At 41.4% G+C, this 15230-nt stretch overlaps 1 protein-coding gene across 13 annotated transcripts in view; it reads right to left on the reverse strand.

Moving 5' to 3' along the window:
• PCDH11X (protocadherin 11 X-linked) overlaps window positions 1-15230 on the reverse strand; it is a 1146051-nt gene that overhangs the window by 1089431 nt on the left and 41390 nt on the right. The window contains exon 2 of one of the 13 annotated variants that reach the window (XM_075940729.1): window positions 5390-5437. The exons of the other annotated variants lie outside the window; for them this stretch is intronic. The gene's annotated coding sequence lies outside the window, so the exon portion shown is untranslated. The remainder of the gene's footprint in view (window positions 1-5389; window positions 5438-15230) is intronic. 13 annotated transcript variants of the gene reach the window in all.

Genomic DNA, 15230 nt, shown 5'->3' on the forward strand with positions numbered 1-15230 from the left:
ATCAATCTATTTATCTATTTATAAATTTTGCTCTGGAAGCAGTGACAGAAATATCCGTATCAACACTGTGATTATCTTCATGAAAGAGGATAGGGTGGGAACTCAGCCAAGTTCTTTTCATCATTTTAGCTTTCTGGATGCTATAATTTTTGAAATGGGTATACACTGTGGAGGTGATGTCAAACCTCCAGTAGGGGGTTAAAAGTATCTGAGAGAACTGGCATACACTAAAATAAAATAAAAATCCATTTTTCCCTCTATAAAGCAAAGACAGTATTTCTGGTTGAAATCCCATCCTGTAGGTGGCCGTGTTTTAACTTTAAATGACATGCCTGAACTTTATGGCTTTCTGCCTTTTACCTTCCAGTGAGTTTTATTTTTGGTTCAACTCTAGTAGAAAAATGGATGATGAATCTCTCTTTCCAGGTTTAAAATAATTAGTAAACCCTTAGAATACTCATTATAAATAGATCAAAGCTTTTCAACTCTACTTCATTACAAAGGCAATCCTTTTAGATCAAACTTGAACTGCCACCCTGTCTTCCCCCACCAGCCCTACTGATATCCCATTTTGTATTCCCTTAAATTATTCACATAAAAAATACTGAATTATTCAGCATTTAAAAAAATCATAAGGAACTTCACATAAACTAGTGGAACTTTCATACCACTAAGATCCCTTCCCTCTATTAACTTTTCTGCTTCAAATCTGAATTATTTTGCCCTATACATTTAATGATTTGGTCCCTCATGTAGATGTTAAAGATATCAAAAGCTAATAAACAGGTAAGCAGGTGCATACAAGAGACAGCAGGTTTAATCAAAAATATAAAAATACACCTGTGTACAATGAATGAAGCCTCTCATTCTGGCAACAAGTACCCAGAATTTCTGACAATACTTCCAGAAGCCAGGTTGCCAGGACAATTGGGAAATAATGCTGTAAAGCAGCACACAGTATAAAGGAGTAGGTGTATATTATCCTAATCCATAGTTCCCATTTGCACCAGGATGATAATGCAGAACAAAAACCTAGGAAGCTAGACTAGGAGTCTGAATTCCAGAGGGAACTGTGTAGCTTTCTGAATGCCAGAAAATTCTTTTCTGTGCAGATTCAGTAGCTTGTGGGAGTGGAAAACTGCACAACAATTGTGTGTAAACTGTTTCATTAAACAGTTTCTAAATATATTGAGCAAGACTGAATGGAACCAATTAAAAATAAAGAATAAAAGAAACAGCGGTAGAAAAATCTTTGAATCTGTTTTCTTTAAAATGTATGAAAAACCCACTGTCAGAAGTGCTGTGTGTGCAAATTGTTCCCATGTATCAAAAAAGATAAACTTCAATTTCCAAAAATAATACTAAGCTATTTTATCAATCTGTTGGCAGAAGCAGGTAGGCAATTTTTAACTGTTTTAACTGCATATGATATTATTCTTTATTAGAATTCAGAATTTCTCCATTTGTGACATCCTTTCAGAGTTTTGTCAGAGAATGACCTGTCTTCAGGCTCTCTCCCCAGTTCTACATTAAATCCCTCAACAAAATATCTCTAGTAATAGGTTTAAGAGTTTTTTTGCCTTTCTTCTACAGATCTTTTCCAGTGTAATCTTTTTACTATTAATTCTATAACATGTTCACATATGCTATATTCTCTGGCCCAGATCTTCAGATGGTACAAAACAGAACAGTTCCATTGATTTCAAAGGAGGAAGCCAAGCCTACTTTACACTCTAACACTCCATTTATAGTAAGAGTTTTTAATTTTGGATGGATGATCTACTTATTTTTTTAAGATTCTTATTTAATGCTTTCAAGATTCCATCCTGGCTTCTAAACTGTTCTGCAGATGTGATGACTAGTTATTAAAATCATAACTTGAAGGTATAGGTTTGAATTGAAAAAGGGGGGGAGGGGAGTGAATCTGTGTAGCAACTCCTGGATCAAATTCAAGCACAGCACTGTCCAGCAAGGGTACTAAGGCCTGTAGTATCACTCAGAGCCAATGAAACTGAACAAGTCCAAAAGAGATGATGCCTTTCAGGCCAGTTTAGTTCAGCATATTAGTGTTTGTCAGCATGCAGGCTGACTTGTCATGAACAGAGAAATGTGTGGGCTTTGGTCACAATGCACTTCATACGTAAGAACCTCAGTACTAAATGCCAGAACATTATGCATTGGCACTGAATACTTGAACTGAAGTTTGCATGGTTGCCCAGGATTCTCTTCATTATGCAAGATGGCTTTAAGGCAAGAGAATTTTTTTAAAGTAATTGCTGATTCAGTAATATTGATCTGAGAGCAACCAGGAGGAAAAAAAGGATTAAAACCCCACACTTCCTGTATTTTCCCCTCAGATATTTCTCTGGAAACACCTGCAGCTAGATATATTAACATTACACTGAAACTGCAATATTATATCCTAGATTTTGTTTTATTTAATCTTCCCTCTTTCATATTTCAAAAAAAGTAATATACACAATTACAAGACCTACAGTAACACTAATGATGCCATGTCTGAACAGTGGCACAAGCAGAGCTCCACAAATGGGTTTATTGTTTCTACCTTCCCATTTCTGTCCTATTGTTTACTGCACTCATTTGTTCTTGTCTTAGTTCTACATTCTTCAGAACTGGAACTGTATCTTCTTCTGTGCTTGTACAGCAACTTGCACAATGGAGCAACCAATTCAGATTAGGGCTTTTCAGCACTGCCACAATTCAGGTCATACCTCTCAAATGTTTCCCATTTTCAGGGTCTTCATTTTTTGCAGACACAGGAATATATAATTCAGACAAATCTGCATATGCTTCTCGATTATTGTATCATTTACATAAGAAATACAGAACAGTTAGGGTCAGGTTATGGAAAGAGTCATTTACCCCAACACAGCAATCCCAAAGCATTTTCAGTTTCCAGCATGAATATTTTTATACCCTCATTTTGGGTCTTTGTCCCACGTTTGGGACTTAGAAGTCTGAGAGATGTGATACCTTTCTGTACAAGAGAGAATTTTTATTATTAACTCATTTTCATCGCATTGTGAATTTACTTGTAGTGCTTTGGAAACACAAAGCCCCACCTTTCACATCAATGAGCAACTCATATGGGTTGTCCCATTGATTATTCAAGCAATGCTTATCAAAGTAAGTAGACACAGGGTCACAACCTGGCCCAAAAAGCAAAGAATATTTCTTACCGACACAAAAGGCAACATTTTAGGTTAGGCAAGCTAAACATACTCAAGTCAACACAGGCCAAGATAGGTAAAGAAAGTTCTATGAATTATTGGTAAGCAGAAGAAAGAACAAAGGATTGTTCAAGAAGTAGGTTTTGAAAATACATGTTCTTTGTGGTCAAGGACAGGGAGACTATCCCAATATCCAAATAAAGGAAAAGCAGGAGTGAAGGCAGGAATAAAAATACCAGAGCAGACAAAAAAAGCAATAAATTAGGAATGGAAAGAAGGGGCAAAGAAAAATAAATGCAGAAAAATGCGTGGAGATGTTATTATGTAGGATCCTGAAGGCAGCCCTATGGGAAGCCAGTTAAGAGATTCAAGAATTGGGATGACGTGGAAGAAAGAGGACTTTATCAGATAAGTTCTGAATTGACTTGCAGGAGTAAAAAATTAAGATACCTGTAAGATGGAGGCTCACATTAATTCAAGGATAAGAGATGACCAAGACAAAAGCCCAAGTCTTAGCAATGTGGACACTGAGTGGTGGGTGATTTCTGGTGATATGAAGAGGAACAAGCAGCATGTAGTGAAAGCTTATCTCTAATTATATCAAAGGGTATGTCTAGACTACATACATCTGGCGACAGAGGCATGTAGATTAGGCTACCCAGCATAGGAAAATGAAGCAGCGATTTAAATAATCGCTGCTTCATTTAAATTTAAATGGCTGCCGCGCTGAGCCGATCAGCTGTTTGTCGGCTCAGTGTGGTAGTCTGGATGCTCCGCGGTCGACATCAAAGGCATTTGTCACCCTCCCCAGTATGCCTCATGGGATGAGGTTTACTGGAGAGGTCAACAAATGCCTTTGATGTCGACTGTGGAGCATCCAGAGTACCAACAAACAGCTGATCGGCTCAGCGCGGCAGCCATTTAAATTTAAATGAAGCGGCGATTATTTAAATTACTGCTTCATTTTCCTATGCCAGGTAGCCTAATCTACATGCCTCTGTTGCCGGAGGCATGTACTCTAGACATACCGAAAGAGACGAGTCCAGAAACAACATAACACTACTATACTTTCCAAGGTGAGGAAGGGTAACAAGACATCTGAAGATCAAGAAACTTTGTACAAGAAGCACGGAAGTTGAGCCCTGTACAAAGGAACAGCACACTTTAGGTCTCACTTAACCCTCGAAATAGCTCTTTTAACAATGTCTTGGCAAGTTCACCTGGCTTTCTGCAGGAGAATTTTTAAATGAATTAGCAAATGTGCTTTTGCATACGCAACAGGAAAACTGTATTTCTACACACCTGCATTCATTGCTACCCTAAATCATATACAGTAAATGGCATTTAAAAAAATTCTTTTCTAAGTATCTTCCTCTCAACAGCACACCAAAAATAAATAAAAATAAAATAATGACCTTAAGAGTGCACATTAGATAATAAATATTCCCATATTTACATTTAACTTCACCAGACAGCATAGTACACTTATCCTCAAACAACAAAAGCAACAATCGGAAAGATTACAAAACACAAAAGTGCAAATTTTCCTCTCTTTTCATTCTGTCTGTGGCCTTTTAACACAGTTCCAATTTATACCAGTGACATTTGCAAGAACTCCAGAGCATTGAAACCTCAAAAGTAGCATAAGTGGAAAAATACAACTCCTAGCTACTTCTAAAGCTTTGATATGATATATAACCTCTCAAATGTCAGTGTTGCATCACCAATATCTGGTCTTCCTTTTTTAAAAATCTCACAGTTTTCTTTTACCAGTTTTGTTTCTCCTTACCCTTGCCAGAAGCAGCCTAACCACTATGCAGAATTATGTACTGAATGCACTGGTGCAGAGATCACCGACCTGATTAGGATCTAGACCTAGCTTTCCATTTCCCACAGAACCAGTTTAAGACATACCATACCAAATACACCAGAGGACCAGAATTAATAATATCTAGATGGCAAGAAGAGGCCTGAAGCTGGAGAATAATATTTTAACATAAAGAACATTTTGCACTGCTTTGTTAGAAACAGAAAACGAGGCTAAGTTCCTGAATTCTGGGAGGAAAAAAGAAACAAAACAAAACAAAAAAAAACCCCAACCATGTACTTTAAATACAACTGTGTGGTTAGAAGATCATTAAAGTATTTAATTCAGAGACTCTATTGCATTTCATGCCCTAATGCCACCAACACCATACCTGGGCTTATTGTAACATAGTACACAATCCATTCATTTGAAGAGTAACCTGAAAAGAGGGAGAAAGATTAGTTATCTAAATGGTTATTTGATTTACAACATTTTTCGTTAGCAAACATAGCATTCATTTTAAAGATGATGTTCTTGCAGATAAGTGCTTTACACACATTCACTTTTTATGCATACATTTAATAGTTGCATTTTCTACAGAAAAATAAAGCACAAAAAATTATTCATCAGTTGCTGCAGAAGTCAAACTTCAAAAATCTTTTCCCCTGAGACATGAATAACTCATAATGCCTTATCCAACTCAAGCTTCATACCGCTCTTTTGACCAATTTGAGTACACAAGGGGATTTTCACACAGAGCACTCATTAGCATTAACCAACAGTTAGTAAGCTGGATACAGTCTCTCTGTCATTTCTCTTAAATAAAGGGGAATCTAGTCTTCCACTGCTGCATGGAAGGAGGATGAATGGGCAGATCTTCCACATGTTTTAATTGGAGTCACATACATAAATTTCCAAGGGATCAAAAGGAAAACAGATCCTGAGGAATCAAGAAATATTCAGTTGGATTACATGTTTTATTTTCATATTGCTTTCTATGCATACTTGAAAATCAATATGGTTTAGAGAAACAGGATTTTATTCATAGGATACCATGGAATTTCTCTGTACCACATGGCATCACATGGCAGAATGGAAGTGCAAGCTTTTGCAAGGTCAATTAAACCTAAAAGTTTGATTTCCTTTTTCCTTTACTGTGTAAATTAAGAATAGAACATACATAAATAATTTGATTTCCTCACTGACTGCCCCTCCCCCTCCCATTTATGTGATCTTTGACTCTTTTGTTGCCCATGGAATGGTCTGTCCTCCACTTTACTAATCATTGTGATTACCAGATGCCCAGGAGGCTATGCTACATTTGCATAATTTACATGACACAGCATTGTAATTAGCTTCTGCCATACAAAAATATTCGCCTGAGATGAAGGTGTTGGCATGCCAGAGAGCTGTGTTCTTCCTTAAAACAAGATTTCAGATTCAATTTTAAGCACATTTCATAGACATCTATTATGCTCAGGGCTCGCCGAACCGCTCGCCGACACCGCTCACCAGTCACGCTGTCCGGCGATCTGCACCTGCACAGATTGTTCTGCGCAGGCACAGATCGCCCGAACCCGGCTCTTCTGGGTTACATTCTACTCACCATGGGCGAGCAGATTGTATTATTTGTCGAACCCTGATTATGCTAATAATGAATATGGCCTGAATGGGATGGGCCCTAGCACACACATGACCTTGGATTTCCAACTAGAAGCTGTGTTCAATTACATGACCACCAGCTTTGTACTTGGAATACTTTGACTGTGGATGTGTTTTATGGCTTAGCCAATTTTCAAACACGCAGTTCTAATAGGCCCTGAGTTACCAAAGTATTACAGTAAGGCTACATCTAGATAGCATTCCTTTTCCGTAAAAGGGATGCAAATTAGACATATCGCAATTGCTAATGAAGCGGGGATTTAAATCCCCCCTGCTTGATTAGCATAAAAATGGCTGCCGCTTTTTTCTGGCACGGAGCTTTGCCGGAAAAAAGCACCAGTCTAGACGCGGATCTTTCGGAAAATAAAGCCTTTTCCGAAAGATCCCTTATCCCTCTTAAAATAAGGGATAAGGGATGTTTCGGAAAAGGCTTTATTTTCCGAAAGATCCGCGTCTAGACTGGCGCTCTTTTTCCGGCAAAGCTCCATGCCAAAAAAAAGCGGCAGCCATTTTTATGCTAATGAAGCGGGGGAGATTTAAATCCCCGCTTCATTAGCAAGTGCGATACATCTAATTTGCATCCCTTTTAAGAAAAAGGGATGCAATCTAGACGTAGCCTAAGTGTTTCTCATGTTTAAATTAGTAACATGATTAAGTACCATGCGAAATCAGAGCACACTACTCTGAAAATATAGACGTATTATTGTGCTTACTTGAATCCTTGTCTTGGGTAATACTAAGAAGTTTAAATTGACAAGAGTGAACCACTTGATACAGTGTACTTAGACTTTCAGAAAGTCTTTGACAAAGTCCTCACTAAAGGCTCTTAAAGAAACTTCACAGTCACAAGATAAGAGGGAAGTTCCTCTGATAGATCTGTAGCTGGTTAATAGATAAGAAACAAAGGGTGGGGAAGTTTTCAGAATAGAGAAAAGTGATGTTCCCTCCTGGTGTCCCTTAGGGGTCTGTACTGGGACCAATAATGTTCAACGTATTCATGAAAGATCTGGAAAGGGGCTGAACAGAGAGGTGGCAAAATGTGCAGATGATCCAAAATTACTCAAGATAAAAGTCCAAAGCTGAATCAGGAGTTACTAAGGGGGTCTCATTACACAGGATGATTTGGCAACAAAATGCAGATAAAGATCAATGCTGATTAGTACAAAGTATTGTGCATTGGAAAACATAATCCCAATATAGATACAAAATGATGGAGTCTAAATTAGCTGTTACTGCTCAAAAGAGAGAGACCTGGGACTCATTGTGGATAGTTATCTGAAAACATCTGCTCAATGTGAAGCAACAGTCAAAAAAGCTACCAACGTTACGAGTCATTACAAAAGGGATAGATAGTAAGACAAAAATCATAATTCCTCTCTATAAATGTCCACCTCTTGAATACTCTATGCAGATCTAGTCAACCATCTCAAAAAAAAAATTAGGAAATCAAGATAAAGAGAAGTACCTAAGGGTATGTCTACACTGCCACCCTAGTTCGAACTAGGGTGGCTAATGTAGGCATTCGAACTTGCAAATGAAGCCCGGGATTTAAATATCCCGGGCTTCATTTGCATGTTCCCGGGCACCGCCATTTTTAAATGCCCCGTAGTTCGAACTAGCTGCCTGCGGCTACAAGCGGCATGGACTAGGTAGTTCGAATTAAAGCTCCTTGCAGGAGGAATAACGGTAGTTTGATTTAGGAGCTTTAATTCAAACTACCTCGTTTGTGCCGCGTGTAGCCGTGGGCAAGTAGTTCGAACTATGGGCATTTAAAAATGGTGCCCGCCCGGGAACATGCAAATGAAGCCCGGGATATTTAAGTTTGAATGCCTACATTAGCCACCCTAGTTCGAACTAGGGTGGAAGTGTAGACATACCCTAAAAGATTAGGGCTGTGGGATAGCTTTGAACCATATGTGGTATGGTTAATAGTATGGAATCATACATGGAGAAATTGAAAAGACTGGGACTGTTCAGCTTAGTAAAGAGACAGTTGAGAGTGGGATGACAGAATTTATAAAATCATCAGTGATGTTGAAAAAGTAAATAGAGAAGTGTTATTTTCCCCTTCACAATACAAAAACCAGATCTCAGAGAGACAGCCCTGTTAGTCTATATCTTGAAAAAAAAAATTAGAAGTCTAGTGGCATCTTAAAGAGTAACAGATTATTTGAGCATCAGCTTTCATGACTAAAAGCCACTTCATCAGATGGACTCCTATTTGTTTTTACAAAAAACAGAGCTCACCCAATGAAATCAATCGGTAGCAAGTTTACAACAAACGTAAGGAAGTACTTCTTCACACAGGGGACAGGGGACTGCAGACAGGGGAGTTGAAGAGGGAGAGCAAAGCGACCCCACCGCCGAAGAGGCTACCCGGTGAGAGTACTAGCTGTGGTGTGAGTGTGTGTGCCTGACTGTCTGAATTTTACAGTTTGAAGTGTGAATTGTGAGTCTGATTCCAGGTGAGTGCTCGCAGTTTCAGTTTCAGCTTCTGTGGCAGTTGGGACTGACAGCCTGCCATTGTTCCCTTGATTGCCTCTGATTAGCCTCAGGCTCAGCCTTCCCCTGTGTGACTCAGAAGGGGGCAGGCCTGACCTAGGCAAGCAGGCTTTAAAAAGCCAGAGCAGAGCGACCAGGGAGCGAAGCGGACAGGGGACTGCAGACAGGGAACTGCAGACAGGGGAGTTGAAGAGGGAGTTGAGCAGAGGGAGTGACTGATGGTGATGAAGACCCGAAGCGCTTGTGCCAGTACTTCTCCTGTCTCCTCCACCTGTGCCTGTATCCAGACAGAGAACCTGAGCATGGATGCCTCTACCCAGGTCCTGGTGTGGTCTTGCAGTATTTGTGGCTTGCAATTCCCACTGAGTGATCTCCAGGCTGGGGGAGACAACCATTGTGAAAGGTGCCTGCTGGTGGAATCTCTCAGGCAGCAGGTGGGAGAGCTACAGGAGGAGGTGGCCAGGCTGAGGAGCATTCGAGGCCATAAGGAATTCCTGGACAGTATTCCTGTGGAGTCCACTGAGGTCACTGTCCTAGGATGTGGGACTGTTGACCAGCCACTTACGGAGGAGGCGGTGGTGCAGGGTGACCATTGGCAGCTGGTTACTTCCGGCAGCAGGCAGTGTTCCACCCCTGCTCCTAACCCTCCCACTGTGTTGTTACATAACCGTTACACTTTACATTCTGCAGGAGACAAGGAATCACCCCCCACAGTGGAGAAGACCAGGCCTTGCACCACCAAGGTTGAGCAGTCTCCTGCCACCACTGTGAGGAGGAAACGTAGGGTAGTGGTGGTTGGAGACTCTCTTCTGAGGGGAACGGAGGCACCCATCTGTCACCCTGACAGTTCATCTCGAGAGGTATGCTGTCTGCCAGGGGCCCGTATCCGAGATGTTACAGAGGCATTGTCGAGGATTATCCGGCCCTCTGACTACTACCCCATGCTACTCATCCATGTGGGCACAAATGATACTGCCAGGTGTGACACTGAGTGGATCAAGTGTGACTACAGGGCTTTGGGAGTACGGGTGAAGGAGTTTGGAGCGCATGTGGTATTCTCTTCGATCCTTCCTATCAAAGGTAGGGGCCCACGCAGAGACAGGTGCATCCTGGAGGTGAATGCCTGGCTGCGAAGATGGTGTCGCCAGGAGGGATTCGGCTTCCTTGATCACAGGGTGCTCTTCCAGGAAGGACTGCTTGGCAGAGATGGAGTTCACCTTTCCAGGAGCGGGAAGGCCTTGTTTGGACACAGACTGGCTAACCTTGTGAGGAGGGCTTTAAACTAGGTTCGACGGGGACAGGTGAGCAAAGCCCACAGGTAAGTGCTGCATGTGTGGGACTGGGAGATGGGTTGGAAATGGGGGGGACTACGGCCTATAATGGCAAGGAGAAAGGAGGGTCAGGGCACAACAGGGAGGCAAGATCAAATCAGTATCTTAGATGCCTATATACAAATGCAAGAAGTATGGGTAATAAGCAGGAAGAACTAGAATTGCTAACCAATAAATACAACTATGATATCATTGGTATTACAGAAACCTGGTGGGACGGGACGCATGATTGGAATGTTGGTATGGAAGGGTACGGCTTGCTCAGGAAGGACAGACAGGGAATAAAGGGAGGAGGGGTTGCCTTGTATATTAAAAATGTACACACTTGGACTGAAGTGGAGATGAACGTAGGAGATAGGTCTGTAGAGAGTCTCTGGGTTAAGCTAAAAGGGGTAAAAAATGAGGGTGATATCATGCTAGGAGTCTACTACAGGCCACCTAGCCAGGTGGAAGAGGTGGATGAGGCCTTTTTTAAACAATTAACAAAACTATCCAAAGCCCAAGATTTGGTGGTGATGGGGGACTTCAACTATCCAGACATATGTTGGGAAACTAACACAGCGGGGCACAGGCTATCCAATAAGTTTCTGGACTGAAAGTCTCAGTCCCAACTTTCTGTTTCAGAAGGTTGAAAAAGCTACCAGAGGAGAAGCTGTTCTGGATTTGATTTTAACAAATAGGGAGGAACTAGTTGAGAACTTGAAAGTGGAAGACAGTATAGTGGACAGTGATCATGAAATAATAGAATTCATGATCTTAAGGAAAGGTAGAAGGGAGACCAGCACAATTGAGGTAATGGATTTCAGGAAGGCAGATTTTGATAAGCTCAGAGAACTTGTAGGTAAGGTCCCATGGGAAGCAAGACTGAAGGGAAAAACAACTGAGGAGAGTTGAAAGTATTTCAAAGGGACGTTGTTAAGGGTCCAAAAGCAAACAATTCCGCTGTGTAGGAAAGATAGAAAATATGGCAAAAGACCAGCTTGGCTTAACAAGGAGATCTTGCATAATCTCAAAATAAAAAAGGAGTCATATAAAAAATGGAAACTAGGACAAATAACAAAGGATGAATATAGGCAAGCAACACGGGAATGCAGGGGCAAGATTAGAAAGGCAAAGGCACAAAATGAGATCAAACTAGCTACAGGCAGAAAAGGGAAACAAGAAGACCTTTTATAAATACATTAAAAGCAAGAGGAAGACCAAGGACAGGGTAGGCCCACTGCTTAGTGAGGAGGGAGAAGCAGTAACAGGAAACTTGGAAATGGCAGAGATGCTCAATGACTTCTTTGTTTCGGTCTTCACCGAGAAGCCTGGAGGTGTGCCTAACGTAGTGAATACAAGCAGAGAGAGGGTAAGTTTAGAAGATAGAATACACAAAGAACAAGTTAAAAATCACTTAGGAAAGTTAGATGTCAGCAAGTCACCAGGTCCTGATGAAATGCATCCCAGGACACTCAAGGAGCTGATAGAGGAGATATCTGAGCCTTTAGCTATGATTTTTGAAAAATCATGGCAGACAGGGGAGATTCCAGAAGACTGGAAAAGGGCAAATATTGTGCCCATCTATAAAAAGGGGAATAAGAACAACCCAGGAAACTACAGACCGGTCAGTTTAACGCCTGTCCCAGGGAAGATAATGGAGCAGGTAATTAAGGAAATCATATGCAAACACTTGGAAGGTAATCAAGTGATAGGGAATAGCCAGCATGGGTTTGTGAAGAACAAGTCATGCCAAACTAATCTGATAGCTTTCTTTGATAGGATAACGAGTCTTGTGGATAAGGGAGAAGCGGTGGATGTCATATACCTAGACTTTAGTAAGGCATTTGATACAGTCTCGCATGATATTCTTATTGATAAACTAGGCAAATATAACTTAGATAGGGCCACGATAAGGTGGGTGCATAATTGGCTGGATAACTGTAGTCAGAGAGTTGTTGTTAACGGTGCTAAATCCTGCTGGAAAGGGATAACAAGTGGAGTTCCGCAAGGGTCTGTTTTGGGACCCGTACTGTTCAATATCTTCATCAATGATGTAGATATTGGGATAGAGAGTACGCTTATTAAGTTTGCAGATGATACCAAACTGGGTGGGGTTGCAACTTCTTTGGAGGATAGGGACATAATTCAAAATGACCTTAGCAAGTTAGAGAAATTGTCAGAGCTAAACAGGATGAAGTTTAATAAAGAGAAATGCAAAGTGCTCCACTTAGGAAGGAACAACCAGTTCCATACATACAAGATGGGAAGCGACTGTCTAGGAAGGAGCATGGCGGAAAGCGATCTAGGGGTCATAGTGGACCACAAGTTGAATATGAGTCAACAGTGTGATGCTGTTGCAAAAAAAGCAAATATGATTCTAGGTTGTATCAACAGGTATGTTGTAAGCAAAACTCGTGAAGTCATTCTGCCGCTCTACTCTGCACTAGTTAGGCCTCAGCTGGAGTACTGTGTCCAGTTCTGGGCGCCACATTTCAAGAAAGATGTGGAAAAATTGGAAAGGGTACAGAGAAGAGCGACAAGAATGATTAAAGGTTTGGAGAACATGACCTATGAAGCCAGGCTTCATGAACTGGGCTTGTTTAGTTTGGAAAAAAGAAGATTAAGGGGGGACATGATAGCGGTTTTCAAATATCTAAAAGGGTGTCACAAGGAGGAAGGAGAAAATTTGTTCCTCTTGGTTACTGAGGACAGGACAAGGAGTAATGGGCTTAAAGTGCAGCAGGGGAGGTTTAGATTGGACATTAGAAAAAAATTCCTAACTGTCAGGGTGGTCAAATATTGGAATAAATTGCCAAGGGAAGTGGTGGAATCTCCCTCTCTGGAGATATTTAAGAACAGGTTAGATAGACATCTGTCAGGGATGGTGTAGACGGAGCTTGGTCCTGCCTTGAGGGTGGGGGGCTGGACTCGATGACCTCTCGAGGTCCCTTCCAGTCCTATTATTCTATGATTCTATGATTCTATGATTCTACAACACACAATCAACTTGTGATTCTCACTGCCAGGGGATATTCTGAAGGCCAAAATGAACAACTGGGTTCAAAATTGAAAATTCTCATTGACTTTAATGGACTTTCATGTTGGCCGTCCCTTTCAAAGATCTTGGACTAAGTCTTTCATTGCTAGGAAATGATGAATATTATAAATAGAACATGGCTTCCACAGCAATGTACATTCAACAGGTAACTTTTCAGCACATGAAAGTTTTTATTTACATTTTTACATGTTAATGTTTTATAACAGTATTGGCTCAGGCACTTCCTGGAAGCTAATGACTACTTGGACTCTCTCTACCAGTCATATTAACTGCCAAGAAATGCCTTTCCTATCTCTAATTGCTGCCTAATTATAAGGTAAATAGAACATTTAGAAAGGAGTTAAGCAAGCTGACTGATTAATGTATGAGACATTGAAGGTCAGGAGCTCTGTTCTAAATGGAGTCATTCAACATTTATGTAGGTGTAAACAAGATCATAGTCTGGCCCTATTTTTCTAAAAATCCTGGACTATAATACTCGTACATACATATTCATTTGATTATTTCCGTTTTTTAAAAGGGCTGATTTTTAGCATCTACAAAAATTAAAATACAATTTCAAACTTGCAATCCACAAGAAACTTTGTATATAATGAACAAAGAATCAAATACAGAAATACTTGCCTATATCAACCGCCACAGCTAACCATCCCTTGCAGTTCCTCTTGCCCCAAATACATGAAGGTTAACACATGTGGCCTGTGGAAGACCAAAGAGGAGCATCTGTTCCGAAGTCTGCAACTCCTCATGGAAAGAACCCTGCTGCCAGTTCCTCTCCTCTAAACTATGAGCCAGGCTGCTATTCATGCAGTTGCCTCTGCTGATTGCTGCTTTAGTTTGCAGAGGAAGGTGACCTCTTTGGTACACAAGTCCCAAACCAATTATAGCAGTACCGGTCCAAAACCAGACTAATTGTTTCTTCTGTCAAAGCACTGTTTTGGCACCAAGAGGGCAGACAGGATATGAATTATTTTACCAACAAAATAGCATGGCAGTTCCACACAGTGGCTACGTCTAGACTACAGGCTTGTGTCGACAGAAGTTTTGTGGACAGAATCTGTCGACAAAGCTTCTGTCAATAAAGAGCATCTAGACTGCATAACGGGGATCGAAAAATCGATCCGCTTTGTCGACAAAGAGCGTCCAGACTGCCGGACGCTCTGTCGACAAAAGAAGGCACCTGGAAGTGCTTCTGGAAGGTCACAGGGGCAGCCTTAAAGCCCAGGCACCGCTGCATGCTCTCTGCAGAGACCTGTGCGTAAAGGGATTCCCCTGCACAGCTGTTGCTCTGCTCGTGCCTCTGGCTTGCCTACCTCCTAGAGGGAATTCCTCAGACACCACAGCAGTTTATTTTCTGGGTTTTTTTTTCTGCTTTTCACCTTTTATTTGGCCATGGAGCCTGAGCTGACCCTGGGCAGGCGATGGCCCCATGCTGCCATACTGCAGCTTCTGCTGCGTCTGCATGACTCTGTAATGAATCTCCTACCCCGTATGGACCCAGGCTGCACTGAGGAGACCCGCCTCCGGGATGCAGGAGCTCTGCCCTTGCCCCCAAACTTTTTTGGGGACAAGCAGATTTGGAGGCATGAGATGAGTTCCGACTGGTGGGACCGGCTCATCATGCAGCTCTGGGACAACGAACACTGGCTCCGCAACTTCCGGATGTGGAAGGCCATGTTGCTGGGGCTGTGTGCCTA

The sequence above is a fragment of the Pelodiscus sinensis genome, chromosome 13 (assembly GCF_049634645.1).
Source record: "Pelodiscus sinensis isolate JC-2024 chromosome 13, ASM4963464v1, whole genome shotgun sequence".
NCBI lineage: Eukaryota > Metazoa > Chordata > Testudines > Trionychidae > Pelodiscus > Pelodiscus sinensis.